Genomic DNA, 5,987 nt, shown 5'->3' with positions numbered 1-5,987 from the left:
TCTAACTCTCTAAACTGGTTACAACTTCTATACTAGCCCAGTAAATGATGGTGCCTGAGCTGTAGTAGGAACATACCCCAAGAACCCTAGAGAATTCTCTGGTGTAGGAGGGTTCACCTCAACAGACACAATGTTTACTTTAGGCAACTTTAATGGGATTCCAAATCTTTAACTTTCATTCTCCAAACAAATTCACAGTCCACAATTAGGGAAGATAGACTCATTTTTTCTTTTATTCCCAGATTATGTAATCATCATTTCAGAATGAATAAGCAAAAGATTAAGTAAGGAAAAAAATATTTATTAACTGAATTGGCAGCTTTCAAAAAGTTCCTTTGATCAACATAATAACATGTTTTCTTTCCACTTTCACAGCATTATTGTATGATGCTCAATCACTAAAGCAACCAAAGATGTACAGAAGAGATACACCCAGCAACTTTGCAATTTTAAAAGTAAGTGAAATTTTTAGTGACAAGAGTTAATTGGAATCATCCCTTGGCTAATTTATTTAGTTCAGGCATTGAAACCGTTTATTGGCATCTGAACTACTCTACTTCTATAGAAAATACAATTCAGAAAAATAAAAAAAGATATGCACAGTTACATGTTTTTTCACTTAACATTTTGATGACAAATAGGCTAATCAGAAGGGTTTATGTAGCTGATTCAATCATATCACACAGACATGCTCTTTACACAAAATCTACAAACTATAAGAAGCTCCCAGAAACTTAAAACACTATTTTTCTTTCAGCCTCCCCAGACTATCCATTTACCAAATACCGTCAGTTTCGCTACTTTCATCTCTCTTTTTATTCTTCAATTCCAGCAGTCAATGATTTAGTTTAAGATTTATCATTTCATGACATTTACGACACTGGCTTCATACTTTCTTACTCTTCCTGCCTTCACCTCCAATTCAATAGCCACACCTGCCAGAGCATTTCTGATCTGACCTGTCAAGAGTTCTTTTTGCAGCTTCCTATCACCTTGGAGGAGGAAATGGCAACCCACTCCAGTGTTCTTGCCTGGAAAGTCCCATGGACAGAGGAGCCTGGCGGGCTACGGTCCATGGCATCACAAATGGACACGACTGAGCACCTGAGCGTAAACACACACACTCATTGCCTTCAGAATAAAAAGTCCAGACAGGAGAATAGACTTCCCAAAGTTCCACAGTCTCATGCCTGCTATTTTCCCTGCCTCACCTCTCCATCCACCTCTTCATTTTATTCTGCTAGTTACACTTGCAACTCCTAGTAGTTGTCAAGCTTTCTTTCATCTCTAGCCTTTGAGCTCGCTTGTTGCCCCTCTTTCTAGAATATCCTCTCTCTCTCTTCCCTCTCTTCACTCAGCTAGTTTTTACTCATCTTCCAACATGCAGTTTAAACAGCATCTTCCTTCCACCTCCACACTCCTCCCGTGTGTGAAATGGAACACTGCTCTCCTTGAACTCCCATAGGCCCTTGTGAATATCTCCTTTACTCGAGTTCACATCTCCTGCGTCTCCTGCATTGCAGGCAGATTCTTTACTGCTGAGCCATCAGGGAAGCCTACTCAGCACCATACTAACGCTTACTTTGTTTCTCCTAAGGCAGTCAATCGCCATAAGACGGTGACTGTGTCTTTGCCATCTTCATAAACCTTGGGCCCAGCACAATGTCAGTTATAGTAATCATTCAAAAAGTATTTGTTGGCTGAGTCATTCAATAAAATAGAGTTAGTTACTTGGTGGCTGTGTAATCTTGAGCAAAGAACCTAACTGCTTCAGTTTCTTCATCTATAAAATTGGTATAATGTTACACTTATCTCCTAGGATTTGTAAAAATCTTAAGTGAGAGATTCTTTGCTCAAGAAATGTCTGACAAATCTCTGTTTATATTCCTATTCTCTTTTATTGGCAGTGTGACCTACTTTCACTGCATTACCTAGAGCACATTTAATGATCTTTCCAAGCTTTATCTTGCTCATTTATTAAGATTTTAATGTCACTGCTTCCCAATGATTAATGGCATATGTGCACAAAAGATGTAGTGGAGCTTTGTGGTCAGTTGTTACTTAATATAAATTTGCTGTGATTATTATCAATGTTAATATTTGGTCTAATAATACTTATTGTTAATGACACTTTGTTATAAACAAAGTGATTATGACTCTAGGAATCAGCATTATGAAGACAGTTCAAGACTTTCATTAGACTTGTAAGTTAGTTATTAGAACTGACTCAAATGCGTTCCTTTTTATAGATGAGTAATATTCTATTGTGTATATGTACCACAACTTCCTATCCAGTCATCTGCCAATGGACATCTAGGTTGCTTCCATGTCCTAGCTATTGTAAATAGTGTTGCAATGAACATTGGGGTACGTGTGTCTTTTTTAATTCTGGATGCCTCAGGTATATGACCAGTAGTGGGATTGCTGAGGTGTTCAAAGCCAGTGCTCCGTGACAACTTGGAAGGACAGAGTAGAGGGACGTGAGAGGGGGGGATTCAGGATGGAAGGGATACATGTATGCCTATGGCCAATTCATACTGATGCATGGCAAAAACCATCACAATATTTAAAGTAATTATCTTCCAATTAAAATAAATCAACTAATTTTTTAAAAGAAATAAATTTCCTAAGACAAAAATTTGACACTTTTGGAAAGACAACATAAGTAATAAAAATTAAGTGATTATTGTTATAACGTATGGGATTCATTTGAAACTGATAACAATAAATTATTCTCAAGATTTATATCAGATTTCTTCCTACAATTGAAAGGACTTTGATGACAGGCAAAATAATAATTAGCAATGTACATATCTAGGGCAATATATTTTGACATTCTTCAACTACTTTGGAACATTAAACATCAAGGGAAGCAGAAATAGCACAGAGAAAAAGGAAAAGAAATTAAGAATGACTTTAAAGAAAGCAAAGGAAACATGATTTTCATTTGACCTACATTTAGAAAGGGAAGTTCTATAGCACAGAAATAATGAGGAGATGTTGGACACACTGAATATCTAATACTTAAATTCAATTTTTGCTAGACATTAGGAAAATGATTAGATTTTCAAACCTCTAATTTGTTGACAGTATTTATAGATCAATAATGTCTCTTGCACAAGCAAATGTTAAAGATTTGGTTATTCAAAAAGGGAAATTTGTCTTAAACTGTTGCTTATGATCAGTTTTGACAGAGAACAAGTCTTTTAACTGTCACAGTCAGTCTGAGGATTCATTATTTCCTATTTATTCAACATTACAGATGTCAGTATTGCATCAAATGTAGACAGCTTGGTGCCTGCCCTAAGGGTAGAGAAAATTTCAAAATGGGAAGAGTACACAGCCTTAATAAGCACATTATATTTAACTTTTGACTTTGGCTGTACTTGGCAGCTCCACAATACAAATGGTATCTTCTCTGTTGGATCTACCAAAATACTGCAGAAAGGTTAGTAGCATTACTTTCAAAAGAAATTAAACAGGCTGTGCTGATAAAGCTGCTTTCATTGTTCTCCATTTACCTAAGAAACTTATAACCTTTTTTGGAAGAAGCCAGGGAATGAAATATAAACATTTTCCTTAAGCAAAGCACATTCTTTTCAGAGCAGCACTGGTTATAATGGAATTCAACTTATCTAGATACTAGTTTGAGGTACTTAGATCATGGTGAGAGGGGTAGTGCAGATATGTTTTAAATATTTCTTTTTTGTGATAAGATTAGAGAACCAAAAATGGTAACCCATTGGCAGAAGTCTTGGTTTGAAATTAAAACATGCCCAACATAGTGAATGAGCCTCTAAGTTCTATGATCAGAATCATAGAAGAACTGATCATTCCATAAACACAATCAGGAGAAATGTGTGTCTATGTGTGCATGTATTTGTGTTTGGGGGCAGGTGGAACGGGGGAAAGCATATGAGAACTAAGCATAGGCTTAGGGGTTCTGTACAAAGACAAATCCTGGACAGGAGAAGGCAACCACACTGAAGAAAATATCATGAACAAGATGTTCAGCTCCCACCCCCCAAATAGGTCTTCATGCAATTGCTCAAGAAGTAGGGAAATACAATTTTTGTAATGTTTGCATCTCACAATGAGTTTCTCAGTTAGTTTTGACAAAAACAATGCTACTTAGCAACCTCTTGCAAGGTTTGTACTTTATACATTTAAATACAGTCCTTTCTTATATTTTGGAAAATATTTTACTGTCTATATAAACTTCTGAGTCTACCACAGCTAAGTGTGAAGCTCAGAAAGCAAATTATTTTTGTAGTTAAGTAGTTCTGTCTCCTAATATTTCATCAGTTTTTTGGTGTGAAAGGTTACTAATATCTTTCCTTAGCATTTAACTTTTTATCTGCTAGTCTTATATTCCTAATTAGATTGCAAATCCCTTTTTTAAAAAAACATTTATTTATTTGGCTGTGCCAGATCTTAGTTGTAGCACACAGGATCTTTGATTTTCATTGTGGCACGTGGAATCTTTAGTTGTGGCATGAGGGATCTAGTTCCCTGAACAGGGATCGAACCTGGGCCCTCTGCATTGGGAGTGCAGAGTCTTAGCCACTGGACAACCAAGGAAGTCCCTAAATTTCAAATCCTTGTGTCTGATTTTCCTTGTGTCTTCCATAAGACTAACCTAGTGTCTTTTATGTAGACAAAAATTCATTTTCATTTTATTTCATAGAAACAATATTAGGATGGAAATCAGAAATAAAAGCTTTATTTTAAAGTTAACATAGACCATCTAAAAGGAAAATAAGAAATAATACTAGAAATAGATGGAAAAATAGCACTCAATCATTTACTCATTCAAAAACATTAGAATATTCATGTGCCAAATACTGTTTTAGGCTTTTGGAACATGTTGGTGCACAAAACAGACAAAAATACTTGCCCTGGATTAATAATATAAATGGTATGGGGAGAAACAGGATAAGGGGAGTGCCAGGGGCAGAAATGTGGGGGGAATGGGATGGATTTTTAATAGGGTGTCAAGGAAGCCCCCACTCAGAAAGTGATATCTGAACAAGACCCAGTGGAAACAGGGAATGAGCCAGGGGAGTATTTGGAAAAAAAATACTCCAAGCAGGGAGAACAAAGGCAAAAGGCCTTGAGGGTGAAATAGGTTATGTGTGCTCAGAAAGCAGGGAGGCAGCCTGTCTGGGCCAAACATTATGAGAGACCAGAGTGCTGCAGGAGATGAACTCAGAGACAGTAAGCTTGAGGAAAGGTACAGATTACGTAAGGCCTTACAGGACTTCTTACTTACATAAGGACTTTTTCTATTTGGGGGAGGGGAGTGGACAGTGAGATATAAATTCAGAAGATGCTAATGAGAGAAGTGCCATGATCTGACTTACACTCTAATTTCTCCTTTAGGATCACTCTGTTTCCTTTATTGAAACCGTGCTATACTAGTGAGAGTTTGCTGTAGATGCAGGGAGCTCAAACCTGGTGCTCTGTGACAACACAGAAGGGTGGGGTGGGAGGTGGGAGGGACGTTCAAGAGGGAAGGGATATATGTATACCTATGGCTGATTCATGCTGATATGTGGCAGAAACCAACACAATATTGTAAAGCAATTATCCTCAAATTAAAAATAAATACATTTTTTAAAAAAAGGAAACTATGCTATAAAAGGTAAGGGAAACCAGTTGGGAGAAATGTCAACAGTCTTGCAAAGAAATGTGGATGGTTTGGCCCAGAATGATAGCAGTAACTGTGAGAAGTGAGAAGTGATAGGATTATGATTATATATTGAAGTTAAGGTCAACGAGATTTGATGATGTAAAGTGTGAAAATTAGACAGAAATCATGGATGACTAAAGGTGTTAAGAAATATTATCTAAAACTTGGAAGTAAGACAAATGGATGACTGCACATCCTTTTTATAAAGACCGTTGTCTCACAGGCCTGGGCAAGGATGATTGAATTCTCCAGGGCATATACCCATGTTGATTTGCTATTTACTATTGTGAAATAA

At 36.8% G+C, this 5,987-nt stretch overlaps 1 non-coding gene across 1 annotated transcript; it reads right to left on the bottom strand.

Annotated features, from left to right (window-relative positions):
- Positions 1-4,508: 4,508 nt before the first annotated feature.
- Positions 4,509-4,581, bottom strand: TRNAG-CCC (transfer RNA glycine (anticodon CCC)). Its single transcript has one exon. It is a non-coding gene; the product is annotated as a tRNA-Gly (tRNA).
- Positions 4,582-5,987: the final 1,406 nt, after the last annotated feature.

The sequence above is a fragment of the Bos taurus genome, chromosome 5 (genome assembly GCF_002263795.3).
Source record: "Bos taurus isolate L1 Dominette 01449 registration number 42190680 breed Hereford chromosome 5, ARS-UCD2.0, whole genome shotgun sequence".
In the NCBI taxonomy this organism is placed as follows: domain Eukaryota; kingdom Metazoa; phylum Chordata; class Mammalia; order Artiodactyla; family Bovidae; genus Bos; species Bos taurus.
Note: the sequence above shows the minus strand (reverse complement) of the source record. Positions and strands in the feature narration are given on the sequence as shown.